The following is a 16,272-nucleotide window of genomic DNA, read 5'->3' on the forward strand; positions in this document are numbered from 1 at the left end:
GTGTATAGGAAAGCCACAGATTTCTGTGTGTTAATTTTGTATCCTGCAACTTTGCTGAATTACAATATTAGCTCTAGTAGTTTCAGAGTGGAGTCTTTAGGGTTTTTTATGTACAATATCATGTCATCTGCAAATAGTGACAGTTTGACTTCTTCTTTACCAATCTGGATTCCTTGTATTTCTTTGTTTTGTCTAATTGCTGTGGCTAGGACCTCCAGTACTATGTTGAATAACAGTGGGGAGAGTGGGCATCCCTGTCTTGTTCCCAATCGCAGAGGAAAAGCTTTCAGCTTCTTGCTGTTCAGTATGATGTTGGCTGTGGGTTTATCATATATGGCCTTTATTTTGTTGAGGTACTTGCCCTCTATTCCCATTCTGTTGAGAGTTTTTATCAAGAATGGACGTTGAATTTTGTCTGATGCCTTTTCAGCATCTATGGAGATGATCATGTGGTTTTTGCCTTTCTTTTTGTTGATGTGGTGGATGATGTTGATGGATTTTCGAATGTTGTACCATCCTTGAATCCCTGGAATGAATCCCACTTGCTCATGGTGTATGATCCTTTTGATGTATTTTTGAATTCAGTTTGCTAATATTTTGTTGAGTATTTTTGCATCTACGTTCATCAGGGATATTGGTCTGCAGTTTTCTTTTTTGGTGGTGTCTTTGCCTGGTTTTGGTATTAGGGTGATGTTGGCTTCATAGAATGAGTTTGGGAGTATTCCCTCCTCTTCTATTTTTTGGAACACTTTAAGGAGAATGGGTATTATGTCTTCTCCGTATGTCTAATAAAATTCCAAGGTAAATCCATCTGGCCCAGGGGTTTTGTTCTTTGGTAGTTTTTGATTACCGCTTCAATTTCGTTGCTGGTAATTGGTCTGTTTAGATTTTCTGTTTCTTTCTGGGTCAGTCTTGGAAGGTTGTATTTTTCTAGGAAGTTGTCCATTTCTCCTAGGTTTCCCAGCGTATTAGCATATAGGTTTTCATAGTACTCTCTAATTATTCTTTGTATTTCTGTGGGGTCCGTCGTGATTTTTCCTTTCTCGTTTTTGATTCTGTTGATGTGTGTTGACTCTCTTTTCCTCTTAATAAGTCTGTCTAGAGGCTTATCTATTTTGTTTATTTTCTCGAAGAACCAGCTCTTGGTTTCATTGATTTTTGCTATTGTTTTATTCTTCTCAATTTTATTTATTTCTTCTCTGATCTTCATTATGTCCCTCCTTCTGCTGACCTTAGGCCTCATTTGTTCTTCTTTTTCCAATTTTGATAATTGTGACATTAGACCATTCATTTGGGATTGTTCTTCCTTCTTTAAATATGCCTGGATTGCTATATACTTTCCTCTTAAGATTGCTTTTGCTGCGTCCCACAGTAGTTGGGGCTTTGTGTTGTTGTTGTCGTTTGTTTCCATATATTGCTGGATCTTCATTTTAATTTGGTCATTGATACATTGATTATTTAGGAGTTTGTTGTTAAGCATCCATGTGTTTGTGGGCTTTTTTGCTTTCTTTGTACAATTTATTTCTAGTTTTATGCCTTTGTGGTCTGAAAAGTTGGTTGGTAGGATTTCAATCTTTTGGAATTTACTGAGGCTCTTTTTGAGGCCTAGTATGTGGTCTATTCTGGAGAATTTTCCATGTGCACTTGAGAAGAATGTGTATCCTGTTGCTTTTGGATGTAGAGTTCTGTAGATGTCTATTAGGTCCATCTGTTCTAGTATGTTGTTCAGTGCCTCTGTGTCCTTACTTATTTTCTGTCTGTTTGATCTGTCCTTTGAAGTGAGTGGTGTGTTGAAGTCTTCCAAAATGAATGCATTGCATTCTATTTCCTCCTTTAATTCTGTTATTATTTGTTTCAGGTATGTTGGTGCTCCTGTATTGGGTGCATATATATTTATAGTGGTTATATCCTCTTGTTGGACTGAGCCCTTTATCATTATGTAATGTCCTTCTTTATCTTTTGTTACTTTCTTTATTTTGAAGTCTATTTTGTCTCATACTAGTATTGCAACACCTGCTTTTTTCTCTTGGTTGTTCGCATGAAATATCTTTTTCCATCCCTTGACTTTAAGTCTGTGCATGTCTTTGGGTTTGAGGTGAGTCTCTTGTAAGCAGCGTATGGATGGGTCTTGCTTTTTTATCCATTCTATTACTCTGTGTCTTTTGATTGGTGCATTCAGTCCATTTACATTTAGGGTGATTATTGAAAGGTATGTACTTATTGCCATTGCAGGCTTTAAGTTTGTGGTTACCAAAGGTTCAGGGTTAGCTTCATTACTATCTTACTGTCTAACTTAACTCTCTTATTGAGCTATTATAAACGCGGTCTGATGATTCTTTATTTCTCTCCCTTCTTATTCCTCCTCCTCCCTTCTTCATTTGTTGGGTGTTTTGTTCTGTGCTCTTCTTAGGAGTGCTCCCATCTAGAGCAGTCCCTGTAAGATGCCCTGTAGAAGTGGTTTGTGGGAGGCAAATTCCCTCAACTTTTGCTTGTCTAGGAATTTTTAAATCTCTCCTTCATATTTAAATGATAATCGTGCTGGATATAGTAATCTTGGTTTGAGGCTCTTCTGTTTCATTGCATTAAGTATATCATGCCATTCTCTTCTGGCCTGTAAGGTTTCTGTTGAGAAGTCTGATGATAGCCTGATGGGTTTTCCTTTGTGGGTGTCCTTTGTTTTCTCTCTGGTTGCCTTTAGTACTCTGTCCTTGTCTTTGATCTTTGTCATTTTAATTATTATGTGTCTTGGTGTTGCCCTCCTTGGTTCCCTTGTCATGGGAGTTCTGTGTACCTCTGTGGTCTGAGAGGCCATTTCCTCCCCTAGTTTGGGGAAGTTTTCAGCAATTATTTCTTCAAAGACACTTTCTATCCCTTTTTCTCTCTCTTCTTCTGGTACCCCTATAAAGCGGATATTTTTCCATTTCAATTGGTCACTCAGTTCTCTTAATATTCTTTCATTCTTGGAGATCCTATTATCTCTCTGCATCAGCTTCTCTGCATTCCTGTTGTCTGTTTTCTAGTCTATTAATGGTCTCTTGCATCTCGTCCATTCCACTTTGAAGTCCTCCCAGAGATTGTTTTATTTCTGTATTCTCCCTCCTTAGTTCTTGCATATTTCTCTGCAAGTCCATCAGCATGGTTATGACTTTTGTTTTGAATTCTTTTTCAGGAAGACTGGTTAAATCTATTTCTCCAGGTTTCTTCTAAGGGGAAGATATAGAAGATGTCGAAGCATCTGGGTTAGTCTTGCCTGGATCAAATTTTTTTTGGCTTTTCATGTTGATAGGTGCAGTGGTATGCTATTGACATGTCTGTCAGCTGGGAGAGCCTAGACTTTTTCCAGTTGCTCCTGGCCTTTCTTTACTGGGACAACTGCGACCCCTAGTGACTTGTGTTGGGCAATTGCATGTAGACTGGGTCTCTGTATCTTGCCCGGCCGTTATGGAGGAAGCTCCCTTGCTGTGGGCGTGACCAGCCTCAGGCTGCTGCTCTGCTATGTTGGGGCCCCAGAGGAGTAATGGACGGGGGGCTGTTTGGCTGTTTACCTCCGTGAGGGGTCTCAGAGCTATTGCCCAGGGGGTTAGTGCGCCTGGAGTTCCCTGGTATATCCAGCAGCTGGACTGTGACCCGGGATGCTTCCATCCAGTTTTTGGGTCCCTGTCCCTTTAAGACTTTCAGAAAGCACTCGCTTTTCTTTGTCCCGGATGCACCGGCTTGGGGACCCGCTCACAGGTCTTACTGTCCTGCTTCCGTAGTTTCAGCACCCCATGCATGCACTGTGTCTGCGCTCTGGTGCGGATGGCTAGGATTGGGTGTTTAGCAGTCCTGGGCTCCCTCTAACCTCCCCACTCCGACTCCTCTCCTCCCTTCAGGAGCTGGGGTGAGGGACCTCGGGTCCCGCTGCGCTGCGACTTGTATCTTACCCCTTTCACCAGGTGCTGGGTTCTCACAGGTGTGGATGTAGTCTGGCTGTTGGCCTGTGTTTTCTGGTCTCTCTTTTAGGGATAGTTGTATTTGTTGTATTTTCAAAAATATATATGTTTTTGGGAGGAGATTCCCACTGTCCTACTCACGCCACCATCTTGGCTCCGCCTCGTATTAAATTCACTTTTAAGAATACTCTCACTGAGATTTTTCAGATGAATAGTTGTGGGTGACTTTCATTTTTCCACTTGGGACCAGATGGAATGGGATGCACTTTTAAAATCAATCTGTCATGCACCACCTTAATCTTCTTACATCAAATAGAGGAGAATAAGAACATCCGACTTTGCAGAGGTAAACTTAACATGACAAGATGTCAACCACACTTTCATATGGTGCTTCCAATATTCTGTCATGTCATTCTGAGATCTTTTCCGCAGCTGTCTTACAGGCTTCAGAAAACAGAGAACAGAATGCTTATTTTAGAAACTGATGAATGTCATTGCTTCCTTGCCGATATGTTTTTTTTGTTGTTGTTGTATTCATTTAACTCTCCAGAAGTTCAATCTGAACTGAATTTTCCCCCTTTGGAGGGGACATCACCTAGACTACATTTATTTGAGTATCACCAACTTCAAAGTCATCTTTACATCCTTTACTTAAACCATTGAGTAATTCAATTCCCGAACATAAAAGTAGTACTACTAAAGTAATTGAAGGAACTTTAATGAAGGGACTTTATTTTCAAAGATGAGCATAGGATTATGAGAAAACATCAAAGCAAATGACCCAGAGCTAGCAAGAGCCGAGAGGGTTGCCCACTCGTAGTCCTAAAGAAACCAGGGAGGGATAGGCCTCCAGATTTTAGTGAGACCTAGAGCTGAATTAAAGGGGCCACTTATAAAGGAGCTGTGTTCTTAGGGAGAGGAAAGTAGCCACTTCCCATTGAAGCCTATCAGGAAAGGAACTAGAGGAAAATGTACACCGACCTCTCCTTTCCCTTCTCTCTCATCTTACTGCAGCCCCCTTTTAACTAAAACCACACAGAAGCTAGAGGACAATAAGCCTGGTTGATGAAAGATAAGTAAGTCAGCTTCTTGCATCATATTAAATTATAAGGAATGGTAGAGAGTGGATCTGTAGTGAGAATTAGAAAACATATCTAGCATAGTAATCTACTACAGGCATTGTATTTCCTTTCTCATCACCTTTACATGCACCAAAATATTAAGGACCGAGTGGAGGAATTATTCAGTCAATTTACAACTGGAATACAGAAAAAATTTAATCATATGGAAGTCTGCTGAGAAGATGTATCAGAATCTCAATCTTGAGGATACTGGTAGCATTTTTTAATGTAACTTCAACATACAAGTGTTCATTGAGCTTATACTAGATCACAGTATTGGGCTCTACATTTTGAGGATATTGGAGATACAGTATGTAATACGTGTCCTCAAGAAGCATATTCTCTCACTAGAGGAAAATAACATAAAAAATAATTAAGGATACAAGAACAAATATAGATCAGTCTTTTTCTGTATGGTCTAGACTTTAAATATCAAGAGGCAATAAGTACACATATTAGTGGAAGAAAATTTACTGAAACATCTGTTTCTCTAATTGAACTTAAGACTATGAAGCAAAAAGAAGACATTCCAGAAAATTTTAAGAAGCAAACATTAAATATATGTAATTGGAAATTGTATTACTTTGATTCAAACATGTTTAGAAATTTTGAAAAAATATTTTTGGATAAGTTGTTTAGGTTCATAGGGGAAAAAAGACTGCTTTTTGTTTTTAATTGCTACTTATCCAGAAATATTTAGCTGTTGATGGCATATAAAAAAAGCCCTAATAAATATCTAGGAAAGGGGGAGCTGAAAGGGAAATTTGTCAAAGTCCAGGAAAAGTACTACTTCCCTCCCCATGAAAGATCTACACAAAAACAAATAGATCACCAAACTAATGCAAATATTTTTTCATAAATTCACTTTCCCAGGGCATATGTATCTGAACTTGCATCAACTCTTCAAAATAATCCTGAAGGAAAATTTCAGTTAAGCAGTGAACATCCATATGACTACATCAGTCAATTATTATCAATCATCAAGTCCCTTTTCTTTAACTTACTAATGTCACTAAAAATACAAATTAGTGGATGAATCATGCTGTACCAGATAAGAATTAAAGTCTGCTTAAATAAGAATTATTTTCTTACTTACAGTCTGACCATGAAGCTACAGAGGTGTCCGTTTACACATTAAGATGTCCAGAAGTCTCAAATTCACAAACCTTATATATAATATTAGTTTTCATTATTCAATTTTAATCCTCAGGGATAAATTATCCATAAAGTGAAATGTGAAAATGCTTCTTATCTGGCCATATTTGACATCCGAGTTAGAGATGCTACAGCTCAGATCAGAAAAAAAAGGGGAAGAGAGTTACTAATATGGCAATTTTAAGATTTTACTGGTATTCAATCACTTTCATTTTACTTTTTTGATCAGAAGTTGTAAATTTGAAGAAAAAATAGAAAAATAGATCTAGACCAAGGGAACCCAACAGATATAATAATAATTTCAGCATAGGTTATCTACAATTATTTTTTCTAAGTTGTTAACTATGATAATGTAAGATGTGAAGAGCAATAATATGTATGTCACTACCTTTCCTTTATTAGAAATATGAACAAGTCCCAGAAAAATAGCTAAGATCATGAATTATAATTGGAAGCCATTGTAGAAGAACCATAAAAATCTCAAAATCCTCTCAGTTTGTTTATGCTTTGGTGGCAATAGTTGTACTGAACAATTAGTTCACTAAAAGCGATCTATCAGTTGCCCTTCAAGTCGGTTATTTATTTTAGCTTATTCCCAGTGATGAAAATTTCATTTCATTTCTCATATAATAAAGATGATCTCTGTTACACAGTATATGTTGTTAAATAGTTAGAAAATAAAGGCATCTGATACTATGTATAATCAAATGGTAAGATAGTAAGATACGCTTTAAATGAAAATGTCCCTATGTTTTATTATCATTTTTGATACATTTGTAGTAAAGATTAATGATGCATACAAAGTCTGGATGCAAACATTTGAATATTAATAATGGATTGACAATTTTAACATTTTGAGTGTCCCTTGTACTCACAGGAAATATTCTTTAGTTTGAAGTCTATTTTATCTGACCTAAGTACAGTAACTTCAGACTTCTGTTTTACTTTTTGTGTGGTTTCTTTTTCCAACCACCTATTTTCAGCCAATCTATATATCTATATTTAACATATATCCTTGAAGACAGCACATAGTTGAGTATTCTTTTTACATATTTTGTTGGTCTTGGCCTTTTAATGTTTATTAAATGTATTTATTTCATTAAAATTTAATAGAAATCGTATCTGTAATTATATTGTTTTAATGAAATAAATAAAATATAAAATGGGTCTACTGTCTTATTGTTTGTTTTCTGTTGGTCCCTGAATTTTTCCTTTGTACTTTCTACCCTGCCTGCTCTTGAATTTTGAATGTTAAATATAATTTCATTGTAATCTGTATATTAAATTTCTAAATATTTTTGCTTTTATTTTTAGCAATTTTTCTAGTTATTACAATAGTCTTAACTTTTCACCTTAAGAGGTAATGTTTCACTTTTTAATGTAAAATGTGTAGACCTTTCAACTGGGTAGTCCTTTTTCGCTACCCCCTTCTTTATGCTATATTTGTCATGTGCATTACATTATATATATCATACAAACTACATATGACAATATTATAACTGTTGCTTTAAGCAGTACTCCACATTTTATAGGAATTAAGAATAAAATATTTTTTATATTTATTGAGGTATTTAGCATTTTCAATGCTCTTCATTTCTCTTTGGAGAAACAAGTTTCCAAATGGTAACATCTTCCTTTAGCTTCAAGGAGTTCCTTGATTATTTCTTGTACTGTGAGTCTGCTGGTAACAGTTTTTTTTCAGTTTTATTTTATTTGAAATAGTAATTCTTGAAATAATTAATTGTTGAAAAACGTATATATGCATATGCTGACATGTTATTCTCGTGGTTCCTGATGAGAAGTCCGTAAACAATGAAGTTGTTGGTAGCTGAGATGCAGCGTGTCCTATTTCTCTGACTGCTTTCAAGATTTTCTCTTTAATTGTGGTTTTCAATAGTTTGATTATACAAGCATTCATGACTTAAGATTTTTTTCAAATTTACAGTGATGTGTGAAGGCACTATGCATTTACTATAAACCATAGTTCAAATTCTGAACTTCGATAGTTTCCTGGGCTAGCAGTATGTGGTAGTAACTCGCTCGAGATTCTGGGCAGCAACGGTCGGCTGCAGCTCCTAGTCAGCCGCGAGCACCAGGGCAAACATCCTATGCAGGTAACAACCATTCTGTACCCTACAACCATCTGATTTTCATTTTCAGTGTATTCAATAAATTACATTAGATATGCTACACTTTATTATAAAATAGGCTTTGCGTTAGATGATTTTTTCCCACCTGCAGGCTAATGTAAGTGTTTTGAGCACATTTCATGTAGACTAGGCTAAGCTGTCATGTTCTGTAGGTTAGGTGTATTAAATGCATTTTTGACTTAATGATATTTCAGTTTATGAAGGGTTTATCCAAATGTAAGTTTATCCATTGTAAGTCAAGGAAGACCTGTAATACTCCTAATTATGATTTTTTTTTCATATTTATCCTGTTTGGAATTCCCTGAAATTCTTAAACTTGTAAATTATATTTTTCACCAAATTTAAGGAATTTTTGGACATTACATCTTCAAATGATTTCTTCCTTCCTCTTTGACTCCAGTCATACACATGCTAGAATTTTTTATGTTGCTTCACAGGTCCCAGAAGTTCTGTTCATGTTTCCTTTGATATTTTTCTCTTTATTCTTCAGTTAAAATCTATTGAAGTAATTTAACACTTACTGACTCTTTGTCATCTCTTTTTTTGTTAATCACATGAAGATACTTTTTATTTAAGATATTTTATTATTCTATATTTTACATTTGATTTTTTTAATTTCTATTTTTTGCTGAAATGTCCTACCTTTTCATTGATAGCATATTTTAATTTACTCTACTGGCCACAGTAGTAATAGCTGCCTTAAATTCTTGCCTACTGATTCCAACGTCTGTGTAACCTTGGAGATAATCTTGACTTGATTGTCTTTACTCTTCTGAGTGTGTTTTATTTGCTTGGATTTTCATTTGGATTGTATCCTGGGCATTGTGGGCAATGTCTTTGGAAATTTTGGATTTGTTATGCTCCTCTAAGGAGTGCTGATATTTTTGATGTGGAATGGAATTAATCAGGTTAGACTCAAACTACAATCTCTATCTGTAGCTCCATACCCTAAATCGTATTACCCTTAAACACAAACACAAATTAAGCAAATTGTGTTTAACTGTGCTTCTTTGAGTCTCCCTATGCATGTGCGAGTCATGGGTCAGCCAGTGACTAAGGCAGTTACATTCACAGCATTTGAGTGAAAGGCCAACTGTGAGTCCAAAGGATCTCTTTCGAGCTTAGATAGAGTCCCTCAGACCCAACAGTGGAAGAACAGTTTCAGCTGAACATCAGACTGAAGCACTGATAGAGTCAAAGAGCTACAAAATGCTGAAATACATCATGCAAGGGTGCTGGGCTCATCCAAGGCAAGATCAGGCCTTGATTGAGAAAACCTGGACCCTCAAACATGGCTTAGAGCCATGTAGATGGATACCCCTGATTATCTGGTTTTATAGATCTGTCTTAACCAATAGTTTGCAGAAGTTGTCTTTTACGCCTCTCCAGTAAGAGGTAATACTTCCACCATATGAGAAAATGTACAGAGGCCTGTCCCCACAAGGCAAAAGATGCCCTCAATTGTTCCTCCTCTCTCCTCTTTTGGATGCCACAATGATAATTAGGGTTAAATGCAAGCATATGCTAGCTGGATCTGATAAGGGAAGAAAAGATAGATACTACAATTGCTACAAGAATTAGCTACCATATATTGTCAGGAATAAGAACATTATTCCTAGAATTGGAGTTAAGAACGCTTGTTCAAGGAGGTTGAAATATAATTCTGGATAAACAAGGATTCACTGATTTGGGGCATTCTCTCAAGACAAAGGGTTTAATATCCTGGAAAGACCAGAAAATGGAGCAGATTTGCTGGTAGGCTCTTAGAAGCCTGGTGAAAATGATGGTCACTGCTGAAAGAAGTGCAAATGCCTGTTCCCTGAAATGTAGTAATGGGCCCTATAAGGTGGCTATGAGAAGTGGTCACACTTAAATGGAATGGAATATGATACCAGAAGAACCACTAGAGGGTTGTTTTTTATAGGAGGGTGCAGAAAACATAGTTCACTAAGGCCACCAGAGACATACTGGTCAAAGGAGAACCAGCATCATTAAGAAGTCCAGTGGTCACTCTCTGCAGGCCAAGGGGGTTAGTAGGAGAGACTGTAACAAAGTTGGACTTCTTAATTACCAGAGGATGATGAGACTCTAGAAATAATAAAAGGCAAGTGGTGTTGCTTAATCACCAAGAAGTCACAACTACATAATGACCAGCAAGTTTGGAGGGGCATCCAAGGGGACTTGACCAGTGAGAACGGTGGGAATGGCTTTTAGAGCATGACACACATAGCAGTAAAATAGAGGTCAAGCAGCAACAAGGGAGCTAATTAATATATACAACTAGAAAAAAAATATGAATGGATAATAGGATGATGAAAGTGGGCAGTTGAGTAAAATGTTAGAATCCTTTGCTCAGTTCTCAGACAGAAGCCAGTTTTTAAATCACCAAAGAGGTGGCTGGGTCCTAGGAGAAAGGATGCTGCAGCATCACATCAAGTATACACTCGTGATGTGATGGTGCTGCCCTCACCTGTGCCCGTGTGATGGAGTGACTATAGACATGTTGAAGAACTGTTGAACATAAGATCTGAGTCAATACCGATATCCAGATAACCAAACTATTGCCATGCAGACCATGTTAGCATTAGGGTTTATTGAGGCCAAATAAAGAGTCCTGGCTAAAGTCTGCCTCAGTGTGACCATTTGTGAACAAAGTAGTAATACTTGTTTTCAGTCGTTCTGTGTAATTAGAATTCGACCTTTTGGTTGTGGGGTAAAATCTGTCCTAGTGTGTAACGCCAATAAGAAGCCTTTGAAGCAGCCCTTCTCACTTAAGGATGTGTATTCCTGGCAATACTGCATGGGGGTGGGTGGGCAGGAGGGGTTAGCAATCATTAAAGAATTAAAGCATGGAGAGTTGGTGTTTTTATCATATGTCCCTTTAATTTGCCAGAATGGTCCTTTAAGAAACTGGATGTATGATTCCTGAAGAATGACCGTTGACCACTGCAGGCAGGCTCAATGGACTTGTAGTCTTCAGTGTAGCTATTCTGCCAGATGTATTTTTGCTAGAATGGACTAATAAGGCATGAAGATCATTATTTACTTGGTAAATTCTTTTATTTATTTTTTTCTGTTCTGGTTAGAAAAAGGATCAGAAGCAATTTGCATTCTTATTGGATGAACCGCAATATTCATTTGTACTTTGCCTCAGGGCAATGTTAACTGTGTTGCCCTCTGCCCCGATACAGCCTGAAGAGGTCAGGACCACCTGAACAACCCACAAACATTGCACTGATCTACAATGCTCAAATGCTAATCAGACAGGATCAGTACGATGTGGGGAGTATGCGGAGATCTTGATATGACACCTACATTCCACAGGGAGAGAGAGAAACCTACCACTCTGAAGTTGGGAGGGATCTAGCAGTCGGGGATATCCCTTGCAAAGTGAAAGCAATGGATCCATCTAAGCCTCTACTACCACAAAGAAGGAAGCACAGCAGGTGAAAGGGCCTTTTTAGGTTCTGGAGATAAAACATTTCACCTCCAGGAATATGTTCGAACTCAGGTATCAGTGATATGGAATGCTGAAAGTTTTGAGTGAGACCCAGAATATGAAGGGGTGTAGAGCAGATTAAGGCTATGATAAGAGAAATATTTTTTTAAATATTTTGCTAACATATTGCCATAATTACTGCATTTTATAATTTACAAAGCATTGATATCAATCATGAGTTTTTTCATTCCCATTACTTCGTTCTGTGATCATGTCTTAATGCAGTGTATCATAATGGCAGAACTTCTATAACACAATCATTGATAATATTCACCATCCTACTCCCAAAGGAGATTTGATAAAAATATACTTAGCTAATATACACATTAACAATTGGGCAAAAGATTGATAGAAAGTAATATGATGTTTTGTATTCATATCATTATTAGCATCTAAGAATCCGAGCTACTCCTTTTAAGTTTTAGAAGATGGTTTCACTCTCATCTTCTTCCACTGATTTCAGAATTCTATTAATATTGATATATTTTAATTATTTCTAGGCAAAATAGACCTAATATTTCTTCCATTTGTCTCTTCCAAAAGGAATTCAGTTTGCCTGAATTAGAAAGTTTCTTTGACCAAGTCATGAATTGTATCATGGTTTAGTAATTTATACATAATAATATAATAAAGTTGGCAGGCAGGAAAAAATAATTGCTCATCTCTCACATTGGGAAAACTGAACATTTTTATCTAAGCCTGGCAATCCATAAGTAGGTATTTTGAAATACAAATTGAACTTATAAAAGTAATCTCTAAAAATGATAAAATAATTTTAAGTTGAAAAATTATGAAAAAAAGTCAAGAAAGTGGGAAGTCATGAAGTACATTTTTCTGCTTTCACACCTGGGCATTAAGAGATATCAAAGGTTTTCAAACAGAAAATAAATGCACACATTTATTGTTTAAACAGTTTTCGTGCATATTATAGCCACAACAGAAATAGATAACTCTGTTTAATTCTGGGAAGGAAGACTGAAAAATAACTTGATGTTGCATTTTATACTGGAGTACCTGGAGAAATAATTTTATGTTGCATTTTATACTCTGTTTATTTTACTCTGCATTTACATTAATTTTCTTATTTCAAAATATATTTTAAAAGGAAATTCTTTCTGTTAAGGAAAACATATATTCAGTATATTCAAACCTCTTAATTACAACAGAAGAATAAAATTTATGTACTGCACAGAGCAATCTATTTTAATATGAGAAAAAAAGGAATACTGCCCTGAAGTCTAAGAACAAATCTTTGAAAATCCTAAGTATTTAAAAGAAGTATCCCACTTACTTAGTCTTTACATCAACTCTGTAAGGGTTATCATTAAAGAACTTACCCAAGATCCCATAGCCTTTAGTAGGGGATGACAACAGACTTTAAGATCTTAAAAGGATAAAGGCAGATGTGCAGAGGGAAGTTGCACGGAATAAGAAAAGAATGGCAAAATTAGAATCTATATTGCTAGTAATAAAATACACAACTGACAATGGTTCTAAAACTATTGATGTGGAGGGCATTATTTAAGGCTGTTGCAATAATACAAAATACAGCAATCAAAAAACAAGTAGGAAAGAGGACCCAAACTTGGAAAGACAATTTAATGTGATTTTACTGAATAAAAGAAGTACCCTGCCAAATAATTATTTTACTGAAAGAGAGACAGTAAAATAGATTAAAATGGTTCATAGAGTTCTAAGCATTTATAATAAGAAAAGTAGTCTAGAAATATCATGGAAAGAATGTGAGCACGTGTGCACTCATGCACACAATCGTTTGTGTGAACTGCTTTATTTTATAAGCCATACTGAAATATAACTTATAGGCAATATATTATGGACATCTAGAGGGCATCTTTTGATGAGGTTCAACAAAATATATACAAATACATAACCCAAACACAAGATATTAACTCAGAAGTTTTTTTGTGTACCCTATCTCAATCATAACTACAGGCACTTACCTGCAGTCATTATAAATTAGCTTTATCTTTTCTAGAGACTCATATAAATGGAATACCACAATACTTGCTCTTTTATCTTTGCCTGCTTCTGCTCAGCATAACTACTTTTGAGTTTCGTCTATGTTGTATGCATCTGAAAAGTATTGCCTTTTATTGCTGAAAAGAAATTCCATTCAAGTAGTAGAGTACATAAAAATGCTCTTATCCATTCACTTATATTGGGGCTTCAATGAATAAAATTGGTAGGAACGTTCATGTGCAAGTCTTTCTGAAGACGTATGTTATTCACATCTCCTGATAAGTACATAGGAGTGTAACAGCCAAGTCATATGTTAAGAGTATGTTTAACTTCAAAAAAAATTGTCAAGCTGTTTTCTAAAGTGGCTCTATCATTTTGTAGCACAACAAGCAATGTATGAGCTTCAGTTGCTCCACAGTCTGGCCAATGCGTAATATTGTCATGATTTTATGATCTTTGCCATTCTGAGAAATGTTAAGTACTGCATCATTATTATTTAATATGTAGTTTTTGTAGGCTAACAATGTTGGACATGTTATTCGCTGTTTGTGTATCTTATGAAGTATGATTTCAAATATTTCACACATTTTATTTTATCTTCTCACTAATGAGTTGTAGGGCTTCTTTGTATTCTGAATACATGCTCTTTATTAGATATATCAATTTCAAAATTTCCCCCATTTTTGGCTTGCTTTTCATTTCAAAGTATTTCAAAATGCAAAACTTTTAGTTTTGTTAAAAAGCATATTATCCATTTTTTTGGGTGCCTTCCTTTTTTTTCTGTTCTATATAAGGAATCTTTGTTCACCTCAACGTTACGAATATGTGTTTTCTTCTAGAAGTTTTATACTTTGAGAATATACTTTTCAGTTAATAATTCAATTAAACCAATTTTTCTGTGTTACATGATGTAAAGGCCAAGTTTCATTTTTCCAATCAAATATTCAATTGCTCCAACACCTTTTATTGAATTATTTTATTTTACTTAATTATTAATCAATTGTTCCAAAACCTTTTATCCCTTCTATCTCACATTACCTTAGAAGCTTTGTTACATAGATTGATTATATAAGTATAGGTCAATCGCATGACCCCCATTCAGTACCATTGAACTTAATGTCTTTTATTAAGCTAAGAATATATTAGGATAATTTACATGGTTTCATATTTAAAAATAAGCAATTTAAGGTCTATAATCATGTCTTTCCTTTTGTTTTGGTCATGATTGATCCTTTGCATTTCCACATAAGTTTTAGAATCAGTTTATTAATTTCTAAAAGAAAAATCCAATGTGTTTTCAGTTGGGAATGGTCTGGATCTATAGGCAAATAGAGGGATAATTGACATCTTAACAGTATTGAGTCTTCCAACTCACGAATATATTTATTAGTGTAGGTCTTTAATTTCTCTCAAAAATGTTTTGTTGCTCTCACTGAATAGATCTGAAATATATTTCTTAAATTTATTCATATTTCTGCTTTTTGATGTTATTATAAACAGTATTATTTTAATTTTAATATCCAACTGCATATTGATAGTATATAGCAATCAAATTGATTTTTGTATATTAACCTTTTTTTCTCCAATCTTACCATGTTTACTTATTAGTTCTAGAAGCTTTTCCTAGATTCCATATTTATATCTGTAGAGTTGAATAAGGCATCTTCAAATAAGGAGAATATTACTTCTTTCTTATCTTTATGTATGTCCTTTTATTTCTGGCCTTATACCAATAGCTATGACCTCTTTCACATTTTTTAGAAGTAGTAAGACTGGCCTTGTTCCAAATTTAGGGTGAAAACGTTTAGTCTTTTTACATTGATTATGATGCTCACAATAGATTTTTCATAGACATCCTTTATCAGATCAGTAAAGTAACTTAATTTGATGAGACTTATTGAAATAAGTAGTCTAGACTTGTATCTTTGTTCTTCTATAGATAATGTGTCTTTTTTTTCCTATAGCTGCTTTTAAAAATTCTTTCTTCATCAGTACTTTCCAGCAATTTAGCTTGTTATACTATTTTAATATTTATTATTGAGTTTCTTAAATGTATGGGTTTATAGTTTTAATTGAATTTATGGTATTTTTCCTTACTTTTCACATCCCAACATGTAAAGACTACAATTTAATGCTTAATATGATCTCATAGTTCACTAAGGCTCTATTCATTTTTTTCATCTTTTCCTTCTTTGTGCTTAATTACAATGTCTTGAAATCTATCAGTCTCTTCCTTTTAATGTCCAATATGTTGTTGAAACATCTAGTGATATTTTTGTTACAGATAATAATGTTTTTTATAGCTAGAGGTTAAATTTGGTTCTTTGTTATAACTTCCATTTTACTTTTCATTGTGTTAATGCTTTTATTTATATCCTTGAACTTATGGACATTTTTATAATATATTTTTTAATATCTTGGTCTGGTAATTCTAT

This window comes from Manis pentadactyla, chromosome 7, assembly GCF_030020395.1.
Source record: "Manis pentadactyla isolate mManPen7 chromosome 7, mManPen7.hap1, whole genome shotgun sequence".
Classification (NCBI taxonomy): domain Eukaryota; kingdom Metazoa; phylum Chordata; class Mammalia; order Pholidota; family Manidae; genus Manis; species Manis pentadactyla.